We start from the raw sequence: 24,473 nt of genomic DNA, 5'->3' as shown, positions 1-24,473 counted from the left end.
GGATGCATTGTTTTATAATTAGGGGTATTACTCCATTAAAGGCTGTCGCAATGTTTGAGTCATATCTTTTCTACCTTTTCAATGCTAAATTATTGCTGTTTTGCTCTGAGAAACAATAGGTTTCTAGATGATTTTCTGTAACATCTTTGAGTCAAGATTTCATTATTTTCTCCACCACCGACAATAAGCTAACTGGTCTATAGTTCCCTGGACTTGCTCTGTCTCCTTTTTTTTAAATATAAGAATAACATTAGCATTAATCAAGCTTTTCAGGTCCAAGTCATGTCCCAGGCCTGGACTTCCCAAAGTAAATCCCATGATCACCAGACCGAGGCTAATTCCTTTGAATGTGCCAAACACCAATTCCCTAAGCAGCATTTCCCAGGCCTCTGTTAATGATCTATTATGGGTTGATTTGAAGCCTGGGCCATTTTAATTCCCAGATCTAATTGCAATATATTAGGCCTGTGTCCCACATAAACTCAGTGTTAATGACATGGCAGTAGGCAGGAGACTTGGCACTGCTGCAGACCTAATATTCAGATCGAGTAGGTCTGCAGAAGGGCTCGGGGAAAGGAGTAGAGATGTAAGGACAGCACAGGATTTCCATTGGGGTCTAAAGATGTCCTTCTGTCCCTCTTGGCTCTGAAGAAACTTTTAACAAAATCTTACCTTTTCAGAGGTGGTACGTGGCCTGTGGAAATTATAGGCAGTCTTCTCCATATGTTATGTTCCATGTTCCATAAATGGGGCTGATTTTCTCTACTTAGAAACCTCATCGTTGTACTAAATATTTTAGTGATAATTACTAGATGTATTCCTGAAATTCCCATTATGTAAATATTTTCTACATATTTATGAGTTTCCTCCTACTACTGTTCTATATCTGTCTTGCTGTTAACCTAAGGATGTGCCACTGGTTTGTCATCTCAATTGTGCACCCTTGTGGATATATGTCATTCTTATTATACAACATGAAAGCCATGTGTGAACTGATCCACTGTGGCAGAGGTTAATGCCTCAAGATATAATCATTTGCTTGACTAGCTCTGCCTTCAGTGTAAATCAGGGAAAAAAAATGACCATTCATATACATGCAAATATATACATATTTTCAAACATTCAAATTTGTGTTTTAGCTAAAAAATCTGACATAATAGTGATGCTGAATACTGATAAGTACAGAATTAATTTGAAAATAAAGCTAATGGATGAAAGAAACCTGTAAATGAAAATGAACTAATTTACAAATATTTATATCACACTCCATTTAATTCAGTTGAAACAAAAATAGAATATAATCAACACTTGTAAACTGAGCTGAGATTTGCATGTTAATAAAATTTAGCAGTTAACTGATAATTAACAATGGTATTTTAAAAATGAACCATGTGGGCAAACTTTTAGGACTAGAATTTGGCCTAAGCCATCTTTTGGATGCGATAGTTGTGATTTGTGACTTGCCCGCATTGATTCTGGTGGAGGGAGGCAAAAGGCAAATTTGATGTTACTACCTAATTTACCTGATTGTAACATTGGGCCAAGGGGTTCCACACTGCTGGCTGCCTCTGCACTCAGCTTGTGACGTGACCAACCTTCTGCTCTGAAACAGTTGCTCTTGAAAAGAAGCTGCACTGAATTACAGGAGGCTGCTCCTGAACACTACTGCTGCAATTGTAAATGAGGAAAATCAACAGCAGAGCGGAGAAGGGGCTCCAAGGTCATGGGTGACACAATGGAGGCCTTGGTGGCTGAGATGAACCGGAGAGGCGATGCCATACTTCCATGGGGGAAGAGGTGGCTGGTCAGCAAGCCATCAAGGACCATCTTAAGAAAGGATTGAAAAATGATGATCAAGGAGATCAATTCCTGGACCCAAGGGCATGGTAGCAGTGGCACAAGAAGTCTGATGACCTCACACAAGTGGTCCAGGTCATTGAAGACATCTTCACATTACATCTACCCATTACACCACCAACCCCTTACTTTGCTTAATGCACCACACCCCCAACACCCTCCCATCAGCCCTCTGGCACTCAGGATTCATGTCTTAATATCCAGATATTCCACCTCACCCCCACACACATAACAAAGATATCAGGCTCAAACCCAGCAACTTCTGCTTCCGCACACCTCCAGCTGTTCAGCTGTGGCAGGGACTTCACCCAAACAGTGCAACACAATCACTGACCTTCTTCCCTGGCACTCGCAAGACAAGGTAGCACACAATAGAATGGAGCAGAGAAAAACCGAAAGGGGACAAGAATGCCTGCATGTCATGAACCATATGGAAGGGATGGTTTCCTGCATCACGGGACTGGCTGTGATACAGCTGTCACATCCAGTCTCACTTCTATCACTGAGGATGCTTGTATTTTTCAATTGTTTAGTGGTTGATTGTGTGTGTCTGTCGACTGCTCGCTGCCTGCTGTCAGTCAAGCCTGTGGACGCGGTTACAGAAACTAAAACCAAGCAGTGAAGCATGTGGCTGCAACATTTTTAAGCATTTGAATAAAAGCTCATGTTCGCAAATAGAAACTGGTGAATGTCAAATCTGCATATCTCTGAGGCACAAAAGACAAAAACTGGGACAAAGATGGTGAATAATTTAAATTTACCAACTCCAGCACGATTCATTTCTTCACTGAGAGATCCACCCCTGCCATGGAGTCGATGGATTTCGGGGTTCAAGACCTACTTACTCAGTACAGGTATTGCCATTCTGGAGGTAACAATAGTAACGCAAGAAGAGGCACTCATGCTTTGCCTTGGAACTGAAGGCCAGCGAATATTCAAGCAGCTCACAGAGGACAAGTCTATGTTTGATACTGTGATAAGTGCTCTCGAGAAATACTTTGGGCCAAAGAAATGTGTGAAGTTTGAATGATAGATGTTCCACCAGAGATGTCAGGCAAATGGTGAGCCCATAAGTGGCGGTTGGCTTCTACATGTAAATTTGGCATACTAATGAGCAAACTAATTCATGACCAGCTCATTGAAGAAACTTCAATTCCATGGATTAAAGCATGCCTACTCATGAAGGATAATGATATAACTCTGAAAAAAGCCATGACCTTGGTAGTCCCAAACCAAATCCACCATCTTGGATTTGAAGATGTTATACAAAAGTGCGGCCATAGATTCAGGGTCACAGACACAGCTTACCCAGTAAGCTCACATACAAGGGTTATGGACAAAGACCTCAGCAGTCTCATCAACACGTGCTCCATCATGGTCAGTTACCCACAAAAAAATGCTCCAATTGTGGAGGTGCTCATTTATTCACAACACCATGTCCAGCTCAAGGGAAAAAGTGTAACTCATGCTTAAAGATAAACCACTTTGCAAAGATGTGCAGGTCGTCAAAAAAGAATAGTTCATCAGTTCGACATGTGAAGGGATCTATTCTTGAGAATGAGATATGGCATGCGTATACCATTGTGGATGGTAAAGCCCCAGGTCATTTTAAGAACTGCATAGTCACAATTGCTGGCATTTCAGTTTTGCCCCTCATCAATGTGGGTGTGAAAGCATCCATATTGAGCAATAAACACTATCATCATTATTTTTCATAAGTTTCATTCACTCCTGCAACAGACACTCTTCAAGCTTATGATAACTCAATTATTCTGGTTTTAGGAACAATCACAGCTCCAGTGCACTACAAAAACTTCAACATAGACAAGCTCATGTTCTATGTAGCCAGGGGCAGAAGCCTTATGGGGTAAACCTGTTTGATAAGCTTGGCTTCAAACTTGCAGACCCCACTGGAGCACACACTAATGTGATTGATGACACAGACTATGTCTTCCTTATTTACCAGATTAGGGGAGATTAAGGGGTACTGTCATGCTCCTTGCATTGACACATTAATTCTGCCCGTTTCACTAAATTTGAGATGGCTGCCATTTGCAATCCATGCTGAAGTGTCACAGGAGGTGAAATGGCTTGAAGCAAACAGTATCATTGAATGACTCAACTCATTCCCATAGACTTCAAACCTACTCATTGTGCGGAGCAAAAATGACGAACTTAAACTATGCGTCGACCTTAACGCAGTCAACAAAGCAATAATTCCAGACAAGTATCCACTTTCTATTAGCCAAGAACTATTGGCATCATTTTATGACTCCACAGTCTTCATGAAGTTCGATGCATAACGGAAATATCTTTAGGTGTCGCTAGCAGAGCAAAGCCGATACCTTACAGCTTTTGTTACTCATAAAGTTGTGTTTCAGTACCACAGAATGCTCTATGGATTAATTCAGCACCTAGCACATTTATTCAGTCTTGTCAGATGTTGAAGAGATGCTCAAGCTACTTGACAATGTTACTGTCCAAGGAAGGGGCAAAGCAGAATATGATCCCCACGCAACTCACAGTTGATGCTCAACAAGGATAAATGTGGATTCACAATGTCCAAGACAAGCTTTCTGGAGTACAGAGTGTCAGCAGCTGGAGTAAGGCCTATGTATGACAACTTCAAAGCCATTCATGTGCTTCCAACCCCATCTAACGTGAAAGAGTTGGCAACGTTCCCCAGTACTACCAACTTCTATCACAAATTTGTTCCTAAATATGCAGAGATTGAGGAGCCTCTTCAAAAGCCACTGCACATAGATGCACAATAGGAATGGACAAGCACACAGCAATCAGTGGTTGGCACGTTAAAGGCGAAGATAGCATCTCAGCCAGTCTTCAGGCATTTAAACCCACATGCAGAAATGCATGTCACAACAGATGTGTCAAGAAATACAGTTGGACCTGTACTCCCTCAGTACATTGATGGAATCGAACAACCAAACGCCTACACATTACATCCGTTGTCAGAAATTTGATGCAACATTATATTGGAGAGTGGGAAGCACTAGCTTGCATCTACACTTGTGAACGTTGGCATATGAATCTCTATGGGAGAATGTCCACTCTCCGTACCAATCACCAAGCACTGAATACATTGTTAGCGACTTCAGGATCAGGTCATCAACCTCTACGTAGCTACAGATGGTAGGATCATCATCATCAGTACAAGCTCAATCCAGTATCTCGACGGTTCACTCAATCGAGTAGCTGACATGCTTAGCCAAATTACTATTGCAGACAGTGTTAGTGATAGAGAAGTGACTTAAGACATCGAAGGCTACGTGATCATGGTGATTTTGTGCTCAACTGCAAATCTTGTTATACGAGAGGAATTGAAGGCAGAATCAGTCATGGACAAAAAGTACTGCAAAAAGTAAAGCAGTACATAAAAACAGAATGGCCTTGTGAAATAGTGGAAGAACTGGTCCTGTACTACAGGGTATGCAATGAACTCACTTTGTTTGATGACAACTGTATCACAAGTGAAACTCGAGCATATATCCCAAAAGCGCTCCATCAAAATGTATCCCACCTTGCTCATGAAGGACATCTGGGTGTTGTTAAGATGAAACAATGATCCTGTGAAGCTGTAGTGATTGTGGGTAAAATCTTTCCTACTGCTTTTAGGGGTCACGTGATTGTATTGACGAATCAGCCCTAAGCGTAGGTAATCTTAGGGGCGGAGTTTTTCTCATCATGGACCTCATTCAAGCATATTCCTTCTGCAAGAACTCTGTAAATAAAGTTATCTGTTTCAAGTAAGAAACCTTTCCAGTCATCAAGTTTATTATAATTGGTGATGAAGATAAATAGCTCCGATGCAGCACCTCACCTCGTCAATGTGAGTACATCAATTCTTAAGGAAAGAAAGAAAAGTATACTCACCAGTCATGCCATTTATCAGCAGAATCAACCCTTATGACTTGTCCATGGAAGACTGGAGCCAGTACATAGAGTGCCTCGGGTTTTTATTTTGTGGAAAATGATATAACAGCAGAGGACAAGCAGAAAGCAATTCTTTTAAGTACCTGCAGGAGCAAGACATATGACCTCAATTGTAGCCTGATGGCCCTGAATGCGCCCAGCTCTAAATCTTTTAAAGAACTAGTAGACCTCATTTTCAGCCGAAGCCATCGGTAATTATGCAGAGACTTAAGTTCAACTCCAGAGTAAGGGTCCTGGGTGAATCAATCACAACTTATATTGTGAAGTTGAAACATTTGACTGAGCACTGCGACTTTGGAGGTCCACTCAATGACATGTTGTGACACCGTTTGGTATGTGGGGCACATGACACCAGTCAGTGCTGTTTACTTGCAGGACTTAACATTGCTTTGAAGCATGCTATGGAAATAGAGCTAGCAATGGAGAATACTGTGAGGGACTCGCAGACTTTGCAGAGTGTGCAACATGGCACCATTCTTCAGTTGGGGTGGGAACCTACTGCTGGGTGTGGTGCTAAAACCAGAGGGACAGCCACAAAACTGGAGTCAGCCCCTACTGCTCGACAAACGAAAAGGCATAGTGGAAGCATCTCACCAGTGATTCAGAAATTAATCTGTTACTGATGTTGGGGTAACCATGTACCAGAAACCTGCAGATTTAAAGAGGCAGAATGCCACTACTGTCACAAAAAAGGGGCATGTAATAAAGCAATGCAGGGCAAAATCAAGGCAACCAATCAGACAGATTGAGTGAACTGCACAATAAACTGAACCAGAAGTGGCTGATACTGATATCTATTCCCTGTACAATGTCAAAGCAGTAAAAACTGAACCAATCACCGTCACCCTTCAAGTGAATGGGAAACATCTAGTCATGGCAGTAGACACGGTAGCATCGACCACAGAGGTGGGAGAACACACATTTAAGTACCTAAGTGAAGATACCCAGCCACTGAATCTGGAGCAAACCATGGCTCAGCTGAAGACATACACTGGAGAGTCAATACAGGTAAAAGGCATCGCCTCTGTACTTGTGTCCTATAGGCAACAGGCAGCCCAGCTCCCAGTGATCATTGTAACAGGTGAATGATCTAGTCTTCTGGGCCACGATTTGTTACAAAAAATTAAGCTCAACTGGTCAGAAATATTCCAAGTGAGAACAGGAGGAATTCCTGAGCTGTTACGGAAGTTCACCAGCGTGTTTCACAATGAATTGGGAAAGATAAAAGGCTTACAAGCAAAAATATATGTAGATTTGGAGGCAACACCCTGGATCTTTAAAGCCAGGCCTGTGCCTAATGCCCTAAAGGAGAAAGTGGATGTAGAATTGTGCTACTTAGAGAAGCTAGACATAATCCAGCCAGTCTAATTTTTGGAATGGGCAGTGTCCATAGCCCCTGTAGTGAAACCAGATCAAGCGATTCGCATTTGCGGGGACTACAAATTAACTATGAACAAGGCTGCTAAATTAGATAATATCCTATCCTGAGGATTGAAGATTTGAACGCTAAGCTAGCTGGAGGAAAATCCTGCTCCAAACTGGACATGAGTCATGCATATCAACAGCTAGATGGGGACAGCATGTCTAGAGGGCATGTAACCATCAACACGCACAAGGTCCTGTGCCAATATACCTGCCTACCTTTTGGTGTATTATCTGCCTGTGCAATCTTCCAAAGGATCATGGAAAGCCTATTGCAAGGACTTCCCCGAGTTATAGTGTACCTGGATGACATCCTGATCACAGGATCAATAGAAGCCGACCATTTGGACAACCTAGAAGAGGGTTTAAGAAGAGTTTTTGGAAGCTGGTGTATGATTGAAGAAAGAGAAGTGTATTTTCCAAGCAACTGAAGTCACTTAATTGGATCACCGAGTGGATGCCCAGGGGTTGCATCTGGTAGAGGAGAAAGTTAGGGCAATCAAGGACGCATCCTCTCCTAATAGCATCACTAAATTCAAGTCTTTTTTTGGGCAGAATAAATTATTATGGTCGCTTCTTGCCAAACTTGTCAACAGTGTTAGCCCCTTTACACTTATTATTGAAAAAGAACCATTGTTGGGCATGGAATGCGCAACAAGAAGAAGCCTTCATAAAAGTCAAGAAGCTATTACACTGAACACATCTGCTAGTGCATTATGACTCATCAAAAGAATTAATATTAACCTGTGATGTATCTCCCTATGGTGTGGGAGCTGTGTGGTCACACAGAATGGAAGATGGTTCCGAATGACCAATAGGCTATGTCTCCCGAACGCTTTCTGCAGCCAGGAAGGGTTATTCACAACTTGAAAAAGAAGGTTTATCAGTAACATTTGGAGTAAAGAAATTCCATCAGTATCTGGACGATCGACATTTCACCATAGTGTCATAAGCCACCCAATGGATTTATATAGTAAAGATGAGACAATGCCACCAATAGCCTCAGTCAGAATTCAACAATGAACCTTGATTTTGTCGGTGTATGAGTACACCTCTATGCACCGTCCGGGTATGCGTATTGCAAATGCAGACGCACTCAGTCATCTTCTGTTACCAGATAGCATTGTACATGCTCCTGTGCCACTAGAAGTTGTACTTGTGTTGAATTTCTTGGATTCTTCACCGGTCTGTGTGAAGCAGATACAGAATTGGGCAAACAGGGATCCTGTTTTATCAAAAGTCTGAGACCAGACATTGCAAGGATGGTCGAATGCACCAGTCTCTGAAGAGATGAGACCATTCTATGCCCGTAAAACTAAATTAATTTGTCAAGATGGAATCTTATGCTGGGGATCAAGAGTCATCGTCCCTTCACAAGGAAAAGAACCATTCTTGACAAAGCTCCACAGTGTGCATCCAGGCATTTCGAAGATGAAGATGCTTGTGCGAAGATATGTCTGGTGGCCAGGTATAAACAGTGATATAGAAAAAATAGTTAAGCACTGTATCCAATGTCAGCAACAACAGAAGTTGTGCATTTCAGCTCCACTGCATCCATGGGACTGGCCTGGTTGACTCTGGGTTAGACTACATATAGACTATGTAGGTCCATTTTTAGGTACCATGTTTTTATTGATCATCGATGTGCATTCTAAGTGGTTGGATGTGTATGAAGTTAGATCACCGACATCGTGTGCAACTATTGAAAACTGCGCCAATGTTTTTGTATACCTGGCCTACCAGAAGTCATTGTTTCGGATAATGGCGCTTCCTTCACTACTACAGAATTTCAGAGATTCATGAGTTTAAATGGAATTAAATATATTAAAGCAGCACCATATCATCACCCATCCAATGGTTTAACAGAAAGAGCATTGTAAACTTTCAAAACAGGAATGAAGAAGATATCCGAAGGAATGTTAAAAACTCAAATTTCACGTTTTCTTCTCAATTATTGTACGACTCCTCATGCAAGTATGGGTTCAACACTGTCTGAATTACTGGTGAAGCGCCACCTTCATACAAGGTTAAGTCTGGTGTTTCCAACTTTGAGGGAAAGGTAGAGAAGAACCAGAGTAGTCAGAGGGTGAATCATGATTCATAGCAAAACTCGAAGATTTACTATGCGAGATATAGATTTTGTGCGCAATTTTGAAAATGGACCTAGTTGGGTTCCTGGTATAATTGTCTCTGAAACTGGACCTTTGTCATACCAAGTGGAAGTGGAAGACTAAATTGTTCAAAAACATGTGGATTATCTAAGGAGACATTCCAACAATCAGTTATTCCACCTGTAATAGATGTCGAACCTTTAATCCCCCGAGGTGACAGATCGACCTAGAATCGACATACCTGATGTCTCTGTTGAATTAAATAATTCTGAATTGCCATTGTCTAAGAATGTCCCTGATGCTACAGTTCCTGATCATGTCAATCCAGTGGGAGAATCTGAAGTCGTAGAGCCATGTCACTCTAACCGAATTAGAAAACCGCCTCAGAGAATTAATCTATAATCGCATGACTTGTGTATATATGAAGAAGTTGTGGATTAAGATATTCTTGTAAATAAGAAATGTAAAAAAAGTTAAAGGAGGAGGAATGTAGTGATTGCATGTGAAACCCTTCCTCCTGCTTTTAGGGGCCATGTGTTAATACTGACAAATCAGCCCTAAGCGGGGGTAATCTTAGGGGCGGAGCTTTTCTAGTCGTAGACCTGGTTTAATCATGTAGCTTCTACAAGAGCTCTGTAAGTAAGGTTATTTGCTTCAAGTAAGAAACCTGTCCGTTACATCAAGTTACAGAAGCAGTCTGGTGGTCAGCAATAGATCATTGTATTGAAGAGTTCATTAGAAATTACATAGCTTATACACTCAGTAAAACTGTATCCCACGCCTCTACACTGACCTTTGATCAGCAAAACCATGGCAACAATTTCAAGTTGATGTTTTTGAAGAAGTGCAAGCAGCTCGTAATAATTGCCATTTTTTGCTTTGTTATTCATGATAAAATGCTTGGAAATCACCGCAACAAATTTCATAACCACCACTTCAGTTATTGACATTTTAGAAAGGTTGTTTAGAAAATGAGGTTTACTGGAGTCTATCACCACAGACAATGGACTGCAGTTAGTTTCCAGTCAGTCTATCGAGTTCCTAGCAAGTTATGGAATTTATCATTATCTGACATTGCGATGGAACCTGCAACTAAAAGGTGGCATTGATGATCAAGGACAGTCAAAAAGCTAGTATATCGGGAGGGAAAATGTTTGAACAATTCATTCATATCCTACTTCAGACGTATCGATCCACCCCATATTCACTCACCGGAAAGACACAGGCCAAACTTATAACAGGTCATAACTTTCACATTGCTGACCATTCTTAAGCTGTCACTCTGTCCAACAAGAAGGTTAGAGCAAAAGTAGAAGAAATCACAAAGCGACAAGTATAGCAAAAGTGAACTTCAACAAGCGAACACGCGCAAGGGAGTCACGATTTGACGTTGGCGATTGGGTTCACATTAAAAGCCCAAATCATGAACACAGACTCACATATCTCAATCAGGGCAAAGCAAATTAAGCAGTTTCTCAGTACCAACGTGTATCTGTTGGATGACAACACAAAGTGGAATGCAAGATACTTGATAGAGAACAGGCCAGAATAATTTGCGGACAGTGATTATGAGGATACATTTCCTTTTCTGATGAGTGATCGTGAATTTCATCAAATGTCTCATTGAGGTGATTACTCGGAACCACAACCTCAAATTCATCAATCTCAACACCTTTATATCTCAAAGGTTGTTTCTGTGCTTAAAGAAAACAAACACTCTGGATTCTAAGGAATGATTGAATGCACATATGTTTGGTGTTTATTGATGGTTTAGTTTTACAATGCTTGTTCAATTGTTCATTGTTTGATTGTGTGTCTGTTGGCTGCTCACTTTTGTGCTGTTTGCTCTGGGTGTGGTTACAGAAACTGAAACCAAGGACTAAAGCATGAGGCTGCAGACATTTTGAAGCATATGATAAAAGCTCATGTTCACACATAGAAACCGGTGAAAGTCATCTTTGAATACCTCTGAGGCACAAAACACAATAGGTATATTCCTGCTTTATGCACCTCCTCTTCAACTCCCAGCTCACTCTCATCCTGCTACCTGGCATGATGAGCAATCTACAGATGGTGTCACCATGGACATTTTGCTTTCCACCCCATCCTCCTCCTTGACACCAACTTTCCTCTTCTGATTTCCTGCTTTCAAACTGCTAAGAACTGCTAAAACAAAAACAGAATTACCTGGAAAAACTCAGCAGGTCTGGCAGCATCGGTGGAGAAGAAAAGAGTCAACGTTTCAGGTCTACATGACCCTTCAACAGAACTTAGAGTGCAGTAAGTTCAGAGAGAGACAGATTAGAATGGGTGAGAGGAGCAGAGAAATTGAGACGGCTAATGTCACGCCGACAGTTCTCAATGAAAAGATCAAGAGAAGGTAAGAATCCAGAGGGAGGGGTCCAGGTGGAGGGAGAATATTGGAGGTGGGTAAAAGGATCCGTTGAACGGGGAGAGGACTCCTGCCCAAAGAAGTGAGCATGGAGACGAAGACGGCGGAAGAAGAGTTCAGCATTGTGCCGAGCCCGAAATTCATTGAGATGAGGGCGCAAGGGTATGAAACTAAATCCTTTGCTGAGCACTGAACGTTCAGCATCGGAGAGGGGAAGGTCAGGGGGTGTAGTGAATACGTGGCTGGAGTTGGGATTGGAAGATGGGGTGGGGACGGAAGGACAAGCAGGGGTGGAGGGTCCCAGATGGGTGTTGGTATCGATGAGTTGTTGGAGTTTGCGTTCCTTAGCACTTGAGAGAAAGAGAAAAAGTTTCTTGTTGAGGCGTCGGATGAGGCGAAGAATAAAATGAAACTGGGGGCACGCGCAGCTTTGAAAAAGGGTGCGGTGGTGCTGCTGGAGGGAGAGGTCGAGTGTGTTCATATGACGGCGCATGGCACTGAGTGTGGATCTCAGAATGCGATGGGAACAGCAGTCCGAGAAACGCTTTATGTCCCGGAGATACCTGTAATCCTGGGTGGGTTCGAAACAAGAGGGATGGAATTTCAGTTGAAATCCACATGGGGTGAGTCGGAGACAGAGATAGTCACTGAGAAAGGAAAAATGGCTGTGAAAGCGGGTTTTAGTAAACACCTTGTCAAACACCAGGAGAGAAATGGAAAGCAATGAATGTGCACAAGGCAGAAGAGACAGGCGGAAATCCTGTCGGAGAACAGAGCAATACTTCTTCAAGGAAGGCATTTCTTGAAGAGAGTGGAAGTCAATTAAACACAGAGATAAAAACAAAAAACTACTGCGGATGTTGGAAATCCAAAACAAAAACAGAATTACCTGGAAAAACTCAGCAGGTCTGGCAGCATCGGTGGAGAAAAAAAGAGTTAACGTTTCGGGTCTACACGGCCCTTCAACAGAGCTAAGAACTGCTACCTGCCAAGGAGGAGGAGAGAGAACAACAGCATTGAAGAAGAGGCTCCAACACTTGATCTGACAATCAGCCACCATCTCAGATACTGACACTGGGCCTTCCTTAAAGGCTGTTATAGAGTTGGGATCTGCACATGCTGAGACTTCGGCTGTAAGTGGGCTGTAGCCATGACTGGGTGAAAGGATGGTTCATGAGCCAGTTCACCAGAAAGCGAGGTCTCAGACCGGTCCTGCTACAAGGGATTCAAATGAGGGTCTCAATGGGGTGTCATACAGGAGAATGCTGATGGACGTGCACATTGAGATGCTGAATATATTAGTAGCCTACAAGCAGCCTTCTGTGTTGCAGACCCAGAGGCACTGTCACTGCTGCCCCCATACCTGTTGCAGCCTTTGTGTGGACAGATCACCAAATCCTCTGCCTTCCCTTTAAGGGTGCAGCAACACTCCCTGCCAAATCTAGCAACTCACAACACCCCCAAAAACACTCCAGAATGCTCCCAGAGACTTTGCAATAGCAGAGGCTATTGAAAGTTATCTTACTTGCAAGCCTGACCCTTTATGTAATGCTAATGTAGGCCCCCCTCTTGCATCTTAATGCTGGTTCCTTGGTGAGTGACAAAATAATTCATCCAATGGACCTGTGTTGCCCAAATCAGCTGCATATAGCTGAGTGATGTCACAATAGGACCAATTCATATGCTTCTGGGGCACATAGGGCATGCCTGCATGAGTATCCTTCTCAGTATTGGGCACTGCAAGGGCCACGCTGAAAGGAGGTGCAGTATGCCGTACTAGGAAGCTATTCAGCTTTCATAGCTTCACCTCCATACTCAGTTGTTAAATAAAAACAAACAACTGAGGAAAATTTTGAGATCAAGTGTTTTATTTGTATTAATATTGTGGTACAGTAGGAGTTAAAAAGCCTGTTGCATTCAGTTGGAAAATAAATAAATGTTAAATACAGAATGACACATCATATATTTTAGTTAGTGTTTTCTTAAAGGGATACCCGCCAAACAAGAAGACTAAAGCACTTATAAAAAGAACTAAGAGAGAAGCAACAACGATGTGATCCCCTTTTCATTATGCCAAATGTGGCAAAGAGGAGAAATGTTTGGAAATCTGCTACTTTAGAGCTCCATACCTAGTGCTCTACTCTTGGATTGTTTGGAGCTCCTCAATGTAGATGAACTGGGTCCTGGACTGCAGTGGGTCAGCCTTTTTAGAGCCTCTGGAAATGGGTTCAGAAATGCAGTAATAGCTGCTGATGGTGAGGGTCTCATAGCTGTTGTTCAACACTGGCAGGAAGAAAGCCTCTGCCCATGGTCTCTACCTTACTGAAAGAAAATAGGATTCACCTTTTTAGATCTCCATGTCTATCAAATGCTCAGTTAATGCAATTGAATGCTATGTATTACACTTGTTAGCAAAATTGAAGTGGAATGAAAGAGGTAGTAACAGCCTGGATATAAAATTAGCTAAGACATAGAAAAGAGAGTTATGGTTAATAGATTGAAAGATGGTTTATGGGCCTAAAGGGCTGGGTCAGTGCTGTCAATGTAGGGGTCCTGAGGGTCAAATTGAGGTTGCTGAGTAGCGGAGGGAACAGTCATAGTCAAAGGGGAGAATTATATTTGGTGTGGGGACAAATCCAGAATCAACGTTGAATATTGGAAGGCCTCATGGGGTGGGTCATGGGAGAGGATAAAGGCATTGAGGAGGGTAAAGGGAGGGTTCAGGGTCAGAGTAGGCATTGGGATGGTGTCAGCACAAGGGGAAATCATGAAACATGAAGGGAAATGATGATAGGGTCCAGGGTAACAAGGGAAGTTCAAGGGCAACAGAGGGAAGAGGAAAATTTATGTTGGATGGATCAAGGGTGATGGGGGCAAGGTGAGGGTGACAAGAGGGTAGTAGCTACAAGAATGGGTCTCACGGCATAATTTTAGGGCCTCATGTCAAAGGCAGCTTTTCTGAATGTAAGCTGGATTGAAGTAAGAGGAAGATCATTTTGGGTGGGTGGATTTTGTGCTGGTGGAGAATTGGCCATTTAAAGGGACTCCCTAATAATTAATTAAATGAATAAGAATGCTCTCACATGTATGTCTTCCCTCTAAACAAAGGGTCATTACTGCCATACCCATGGGTCTTATTCACCCAATATTCCTGTAACTTGGGCAGCAGGAGGAGAGAATCCAAAGAAAGACAGCTTTTGCTGTCCAACAACAGAGGATGTAAGGCCAACAGCAGGCAGCACCAGAGAGGGAGGCTGGTCCAGACGCAGACATGAAGGAAAGGCATCAGTGAAGACGGGCACTGGCACATCAACACACCCAGGGGACAAGAATAAACTACCTCCAGATGCCAGAGAGGCGATGCCAGATATGTCTGATGATGTCCAGGGAAATGGCCATAAGATATGTCAGATTGTTCATCAAGACATGCAACCACGTGGATTTGGTGGGAACCCCATGCCAGTGGCCCTCAAGGTTAGAGTGGCACTCAATTTCTATGCCACTGCGGCTTCCAGGGTGTGATGGGCGACATATGGGGCACCTCACAGGCTGTCATACATAGATGCATAAAAGAGGTGACCAATGTCCTATTTAGTGGTGCCAATGATTTTATCCACTTCACCACCGATGAAGACAGCCAGGCTGCAAGGGCAGCTGTGCCTGGTGTCATCACTGGGTTTCCTCGAGTGAAAGGTGTCATTGGCTGTACTCATGTGGCCATAAAATCTCCCTGGGAACAGCCAGCTGCATTTGTAAATCTTAAAGGGCTTCACTCCTTGAACGTACAACTGGTGTTGACCACAGGAGAAGAATAATGCAGGTCTGTGCTCATTTCCTAGGGAGCTATCGCCATGTATACATCTTGTGCAACTCACGAGTCTCAGAGATTTTTGAAGCCCCAGCCCTGATTGATGGATGGATCCTTGGTGACAAGGGCTATCCTCTGCGTACATGACTGATGACGCCAGTAAGGCATCCCCAGAGCGAGGCAGGGGAGGCTACACTCAAGTTTGTGCATCCACCAGTGCCATCACAGAGCACACTTTTGGGCTTCTTAAAATGTACTTCTGCTGCCTTCTCTGGTCTGGAGGGGCTCTGTAAAATGCACCCTAGAGGGAGATATGAATAGTGGTGATCTACTGGCTACTGCACAACCTGGCACTGCAATATGGACAGATGTTGCATGGGGAAGAGCATGAGAAGATCAGCCCTGCTGAAATGACAAGGATTTGTAGAAGCATGAGGAGGCTGTAAGTCCAAATGAGCCTTTCATGGATGTTAGGGCCATGGAGAAATGTGCAAGAGATGCCAGAGACAACCTGATCTACACAAGGTTCACACAGCAATGATGATCAGCATGACCATCGCTCCATCTCCTTCCTGGATTGCAGGCCTAGCCCTGCCATTCCATCCTTGCTGAGTTAACTCTAAACCTGCGTTCTCTACCTCCAAGAATAAAATGGGGATGGGAACTTGGTCACACACACTCACTATTGATTGCTGGTGCCAAGGACATCCCAGGGTTATGTGGACATCCATGTAACAGCCCGCATTGCCCAATTGCAACTGTCTCATTTATACCCGTTGAGACTGAACTGGGCCAATATCCTCCAGTGAGCATAGATGGGGGGTCAGCTGTGCCTGCATTTGAAGCCATGGTCCACTGAATGATCATCACAAAATTAAAAATTCACATGAACATTCAATAAAGAATGCACAAAAATGCATCATTCAGGAATAATGTCTGAGTCTTTATCTCCTCTGTAGCCATCACATTGTGAGAAACATGTGGCAGGCTATGACTGTTACATCTGATACTATGACAGGTCCCAACAATTCTCAATGATTACAAACGATTACAGAAAGGAAATTATATTGTGTGCTTTTTAACAAGTCAGAAAGACATGGAAAAATCACCCGTGCCATCTTATTGCTCATCCAATGTTTAAAATCATGAGCGTTTAGATAGAGTAAATGTCTTATCCAGTATCCATAACCATGGGGCACAGATTGAAGGTAACTGGCAAAAGACCAAGAGGTGACATGAGGAAAAATGTTCTATGCCATGAGGGATTAGGATATGGAATGCACTACCTGATTTGGTGGCAATGGTAGCCTTCAAAAGGGAATTGGATAAATACCCAAAGGAGAAAACATTGCAGCAATATGGGGAAAGAGAGAGGATGAAGGACAACCTGGGTTGGCTTTGAAAGAATCAGTGCAGACATGATGGGCTAAATTAACTCTTTCTATGCTGTACTCATCTATAAATCTATGATTCTATGAAATTTTTAGTTTTAATGTCATTAAGTGCTTGTTAAATACCAATGTCAAACAACAACGTTCGTTTACATGATGCCTATAGAAAAATACCCAAGCTGCTTCACAGAAGGGTGAGGGAAGAAGCGACATTAAATTTGCCCAATCAAAATGGAATAATTGTGAAATTGTCATAGTTATATTCTTTTGACATCTGAGCCTTTATGTTCAGCTGGGTAGCTGAGAGCGCTAAGGTGAAGCTAATGAAGATGACACATGACATAATTGATTTACGTGAATTCTCAATTAGCCATTCAAGACTATGCTGGTGACTGTTCTGTTGGTGACCAGCTTCTTAATGCTATTGTATTGACTTTTGTTAATGTTACTGGCTTCTAACAGAATGACATTTTACCTTGATTTTTCACATATTTATAACAATTAGTGAGATAGTTTTCCTGTAAAAACATCAGCCACATTAACATTGGGAAGGAGGGTGAGTGGTAATGATACTGTTTTAATCTAGGGTGCTGTTAATTTCTTAACTATAAAGGGCAATTTTAATTCAACCTGTTTGGTGAAAACCAGACAAAATTGGTCAGGTGACTTACATCTCGCACTATGTATTTTATCTTGATGAAAGGTCATTGACCTTCTAACTCCGTTTCTCTCTCCACAAATTCTGCCAGACCTGCTTAGTATTTCTGGCATTTTCTCTTTTTATTTCCAATTCCCAGCATCTGCAGTGTTTTGCTTTTGCCATTTAATCTAAGCTAGTCTTCTGCACAGCTGACAAGTACCTAAAGTTGGCAGCGTTTTTTCAAACATGCAATATGAGTCCCAGTCATATCATTGAGCCCTGACTGCAATTTTAACTATGGCCTGAGTGTGGAAACACACCTGGTAAACAGGAGCCAGGGCCAGATGAAGCCATTTAAGTTAAGTTTTTTGGTTACTATCTTTTTGGGGCTAAGAGGAGTATGCACACTTCTCCGGACCTGACAAGGGAAGATTAGGCCTGGGTTCTTCCCTTTCCCTCCAGTGAGACTCTTCCTGAAAACTTCCTCCCTGTGAATTATCTTTGATACTGCCCAAAAATCCACACCCACCTGCTGACAAACTTTCACTTTCTGCCCATTTTCGGTTGTCAGCTGACCATTAGCCTGCAGGTGAGGCATGGGAACTAAAATTGCCTGGGCCTCACACTGTTGAATTTGGTGAGGAGGGCAAGGGGTTGTGATGCTCACCTTGCTGCTCCTGGTTAAAGCTGGGGCTATACAAACCTAGTGGGCAGAATTTTGCCTTCGGTGAGCAGGGGGGCGGGGCCCGCTCGCTGACGTGTAAAATGACACAAGATGACGTTGGGTGGAACCCCCGACATCATCCCACCCCATTTAAGTTTTCAGGAAGGCGGAGGTGCAGCAAAATCACTTGCGGGCCCGCCGACTTGCTAATGGCCAATTGAGGCTATTGGCAGGATCAATTATACAATTAAAGGACCTGCCCGTCCAACCTTAATGTTGGCGGGCAGGCCAGGAGCCCCGGCGGGAACTAGAAAAAGCATGAAACCTCATCCAGTGGCAGGATGAGGTTTTATGTAGGGTTTTAAAAAGTTTAATAAAGTTTTAGTGTAGATTTTTAACATGTCTGATCTCATGTGACATTGTTACATGAGGGGGACATGTTAGGGAATTTTTTTTTTCTGTTTTTCATATTTTTAAAAGTGTCAGCAATCCCCCTGAGGCAGCACTTAGCCTCAGGGGGATGTGCGCTCTTTCATGCGCATGTGTGAAAGAGCGCACTCTCGCTTTCGGGGAATCCCTTCCCCCGCCCGCACAGGGTGCGCATAGTGCTTCGCGCCAGATCTCACGTTGGGTGGGCTTTAATTGTCCCGCCCACGTAAAATGGCGGCGGGGCCTGCTTCTCCGGCGGGGATCGGCTCCCCGCCCGCCGGAGATTGGGTAGGGCCTGTCCGCCCGCCAGGCAGAAAATTCTGCCCAGTGTGTGTGCTACTGTACGTGTTAAGGTTATTTTGAGTTATCAAACAGGATTATTTAAGCTTGTAAGAAAATTCACCTAACAGGAAAATTAACTACAGGAACTCTATAAAGCACATCTTTTAATTCCACATTTTTGGGTACTCTGAACAGTGTTGAGTAATTTATAAGGTAAAATACTCAGGCAGATATTGTACAACTAGTTATTTATCAAAGGAGTAAGACCAGTGTCCTTGGAACTCACATTGCAGAAAACACAGTGTGACGTATCTGCTGCACTTTATGCTGTTGGAGGCTTTAATGCCTTATTTTCACTAACTTTTTCTTACTATTCTATTGTGACTGTAGGCAAAAAAAAAAGAATTGCCTTAATAGAAAACACTTGAGACTATTTATGATGTGCAGCCAGGAAGAATAGTAAGCCAGGATAAATAAAACATTCCTACCGTTTGGTTGCACTCACAAGGGATTACGCAAAGAATATTTTGCTAGTGACAGTGAGATACAGCCATTGTTTCACAAGCATGAAGGAGCGATAACTCACGGGTACCATGGCAGTACTCTATCTAGCGCAGTGGGAGCTTTTGCCCTGAAGGAAGAATGTGCTATAAAAGATCATTTTAGTTATCCAGATATTATGATAGGTGACATTATTATATCCTCATATAGTGAACTGTTGACTAATTGCATGTATCCATATTTACAAAGATGCATGTAGTCCTGTAAAATGACAAATCCTCTTTAAAACTGAAACACTGTCCTGTTGCTTTTGTTCTACATGAACCATCACAATGTACATACTCCTTGTAATCATCAGTGAACGTCCCCACTTCTGACCTTATGATGGAGACAAGATCATTGACAAAGCTGCTGAAGATGGTTGGGCCTAATACGCTACTCTGGGGAACTCCTGCAGCCGTGCCTTGGAGCTGAGATGATTGACCTCCAACAATCACAGCCATCTTCCTTTGTGCTAGGTATGACTCCAATCAGTGGCGGGATTCCCACCTGATTCCCACTGACTTCAAAGTTACTAAGCCTCCTTGCTGCCACACTCGGTCAAATGCTGCCTTGATGTTAAGGGTGGTCACTCTCACCTCTGGAATTCAGGTCTTTTGTCTTTGCCCATTTTAGTAGGAAGAACGATGAGAGCCAATATAAACTGAAAAGTACTATTTTGTTGTGTTGCAGCGGTCTATACATGGGTTTTGGGAATTGTGTATTCTCCCAAATTATGCTGCTTGAGTCTATAGTTTCTTAAAGCCATTACTCTTTATTTACAGAAAGTATTTACACACTTGGACCTCTGCACAAGGTTGGAGCTTCTCCTCCTCCCAGGTCTTTCTTACTTCTCAGTCATGTGATCTGACATCATTATTGGATCAGCATCATGAATTCTTCTGATATTAACCCTTTACAGGTACAGTTCTAAAGGGGGTACAGGGACAAAGAGACTCAGAGAGGGGGGTGCAGTGGGGGGGGGAGGTGGTGGTATATGTGCATAAAAGATTGAAGGTGGCAGAGCAAGTTGAGAAAGTGGTTAAAGAGACATATAGGATCCTAGGCTTTACAAATAGAGGCATGAGCTGCATTTTCTACTGCTTCTAATCTCTATCACATTCATCACCCAGGGAGCTCGGAAATTGGTTGCCCAACATTTTACCCTTGTGGGACCGTGCGGCAAATGTACCCAAACCACCTCCTCTTTAAAGGCAGCTTATTGTTTGGTAACAGTTTTGTCTACCAACCTGTGATTCCATTTGCCCCGGGATAGATCTGTTCTCAATGCATTGAAATTGTCCTTCCCCCAATTACATATTTTTTACCCTTGATTGCTTATTGTTCTTTTCCATAGCTAACCTAAACCCCATGATACTATGATCACTGTTCCATAAATGTTCTCCTACTTACACTTGATCCACCTCATTCCCCAGAAACAGATCCAGTATCACCTCCTTCCTCATTGTCCTGGAAATATACTGATCATGAAAATTCTCCTGAATACTCTTCAGAAGATCTGACCCCTCTCTGCCCTTTATTATTATTATTATCCCAGTTTATTTTAGAATGTTTGAAGTACCCATTCTCACATCAAGGGTAAAATTCTGCCCTTTGTGTTTCATACAAAAGAACACCCAGGTTCCTCTGTGCTGCACTTTTTTTGGAGTCTCTCTCCATTTAAATAATTGTCTGCCTTTTGATTCTTCCTACCAAAGTGCATGACCTCACACTTTCCTATATTAAACTCCATCTGCCAAGTTCTTGCCCACTCACTCAACCTATCCATGCAGATTCCTTATGTCCTCATCACAACATGTCCTCCCACCTATTTTTGTATCATCAGCAAATTTGGATACATTACACTCTGCCCCCTCCTCCAAGTCATTAATATAGATGGTAAATAATTGAGGCCCTAGAACTGATCATTGAGGCACTCCACTAGTTATGTCTTTCCAACCTGAAAAATATCCATTAATTCCAGCTCTCCGTCTTCTATGTGTTAACTAATCCTCAATCTATGCTAATATATTGCCCCAAATACTGTGAGCTCCTATCTTGTGCAATAACCTTTTATGCAGCACCTAATTGAATGCCTTCTGGAAATCCAAATACACTGCATCTACTGGCTCCCCTTTATCAACTCTGTTTGTTATATCCTCAAAATACTCTAGCAAATTTGTCAGACGTGATTTCCCTTTCACAAAACCATGTTAACTCTATTTGATTGCATTAAGCTTTTCTAAATGTTCTGCTATTTCTTCCTTAATAATGGACTTTAGCACTTTCCCAACCACAGATGTTAGGCTGACTAGTTTCCTGTTTTTTGTCTCCCTCCCTTCTTGAACAGGGATGTCATATTAATGGTTTTCCAATCTGCTGGGACCCTCCTGGAATCCAGTGAGTTCTGGAATATTTCGACCAATGTCTCCACTTTCTCTGCATCCACTTCCTTTAAAACTTGGAAGCAGGCATCAGGTCCTGGTGACTTGCCTGTCTTTAGTCCCATTAGTTTGTAAAAGGCGTTGTCCCTCATGATAGAGACTGTTACAAGATCTTTCCTCCCATTAGCTCCTTGTTTATCTGATAACATTGGGATGTTTAAAGCATCCTCTACCATGAAGACTGATGCAAAATATTGGTTCAAAGTATCTGCCATTTCCCTGTTCCCCATTATCAATTCTCCAGTCACATCCTCCAAGGGCCCCACACTCACGTTAGCCACTCTCTTTCTTTTTATATAATCATAGAAATTCTTTCTGTTTGCATTTATATTTCTTGCCAATTTACTTTCATAATCAATTTTCTCCCTCTTTATTAGCTTTTTAGTCATCTGCTTTGGTTTCTAAAAAATTCCCAACTCTCTGGTCTACCACTAGTTTTCATCACTTTGTATGCTTTAGTTTTTGATTGGATGCTCTCCTTGACAACCCTTGTTAATCACGGGTGGTTCATCCTTCTCATCGAGCCCTTCTTTTTGACCAGGATAAATTTTTGCTGAGTGTTATGAAATATCTGCTTAAATGTCTGCCACTGCTCATTCACTGACCTTCCCCTTAGTCTGTTTTTCCAGCCTGCTTCATACAACTCTTTCTTCATACCTCTGCAATTGTCCTTATTTAAGTTGAGGACACTGCTTTGAGACCCGAGTTGCTGGCCCTCAAACTGAATTTGAAATTCTACCATGTTGTGATCGCTACCCCCTAGAAGATCCTTAACTACAATACCTCTTATTAGTCCCACCTCATTACACGTTACTAGATCTAAAATAGCCTGTTCACAGGTAAGTTTTGCAATGTATTGCTCTAAGAAACAATCCCTGATGTACTCTATAAATTTGTCTTCCATGTTACCCCTGTCAATCTGATTTGTCCAGTCAATATGCAGATTAAAATCATCCTAGACAATTGTAGCATCCTTCTTACATGCCTCCATGATTTCCTGATTTATACTTTGTCCTACAATGAGGCAACTCTTTGGGGGTCTATAGATGACTCACCTGTGACTTCGTTCCATGGCTATTCCATATTTCCACCCAAACTGATTCCACATCACGGTCTATTGCACCTATATAATTTCTCATCACCACACTGACACCTTCCTTTATTAACAAAGCTACCCCACCTCCTTTTCCTTTTTCCCTATTTTTCCGGAATGTCGAATACACTTGAATATTGAGTTTTCAGTCTTGGTCACCCTGCAACCACATCTCTGTAATTGCTATCAAGTTATATTAATTTATTTCTATTTGTGCCATCAACTCATCTATCTTGTTACAAATGCTACATGCATTCAGATAAAGAGCCTTAAGCTTTGACCTTTTACCATTATTACTCATTCTGGTTCTAATTTCTACTGCACTCTTCTGCTTATATATTCTGCTCCTTCCTGTCACACTTTGATTATTGTTCACCTCTTCACTACCCTGCAGCTCTGCTCTCTCGTTTTTTTTTTACTTTTTAAACTTCCCTTCAATTGAACTCTCTCCCCTACTAATTAGTTTAAAGTCCTATCTACAACCCTTGTTATTCAACCTGTTGCATCTAAGCTACTCCTTTGAAGGAACAATTCACCTAGTGCCACTCCTTGCCTTTTCCCTGTAGCCCTGCAAATTTTTCCTTTTCAGATAATGAACCAATTCCCTTTGAAAAAGCCTCAGTTGAACCTGCCTTCACCACACTCTCTGGCAGTGCATTCCAGATCCTAACCGCTCACTGCATGAAAATGCTTTTTGTCATGTCACTATTGCTTTTACCAATCACCTTAAAGCTGTGCCCTCTAGTCCTCGATTCTTCCACAAATGAGAACAGTTTCTCCCTATCTACTCTGTCCAGATCCTTCAAGGTTTTGAATACCTCTATCAAATCTCCTCTCAAATTTCTCTTCTCCAAGGAGAACAGTCCCAGCTTCTCAATCTTTCTCTGTAACTGAAGTTCTTTTATCACTGAAACCATTCTCTTAAATATTTGCTCCACTCCCTCTTGTGCCTTCACATTCTTCCTAACGTTTGGTGCCTGGAAATGGGCACAATCCATCTTTGCCTCCTCCTGAGATCCCCAGCATCATAGAAGCCAGTTCTCAGCCAATCCAATTCACTCCATGTGAAATGAAGAAATGGCTGAATGCACTGGATACTGCAAAGGCTATGGGCCTTTAAAGCATTCCAGTAATAGTGCTGAAGACTTGTGCTCCAGAACTAGCCTTGACCCTAGTCAAGCTGTTCCAGTACAGCTGCAATACTGACATCTAACCGACAATGTGGAAAATTGCCCAGGTATGCCCTGTATACAAAATGCAGGACAAATCCAACCTGACCAATTATTGCCCCGTCAGTCTATTCCAGATAATCAGTAAAATGATGGAAGAGGTCATCAACAATGCTATCAAGTGGCACTTACTCAGAAATATCCTGCTCACTAACGCTCAATGTGGGTTCCGCCAGGGCGAGTCAACTCCTGACCTCATTGAAGACTTGGCCCAAACATG

This window comes from Cetorhinus maximus, chromosome 18 (genome assembly GCF_964194155.1).
Source record: "Cetorhinus maximus chromosome 18, sCetMax3.hap1.1, whole genome shotgun sequence".
NCBI classification, from domain to species: Eukaryota; Metazoa; Chordata; class Chondrichthyes; order Lamniformes; family Cetorhinidae; genus Cetorhinus; species Cetorhinus maximus.
Note: the sequence above shows the minus strand (reverse complement) of the source record.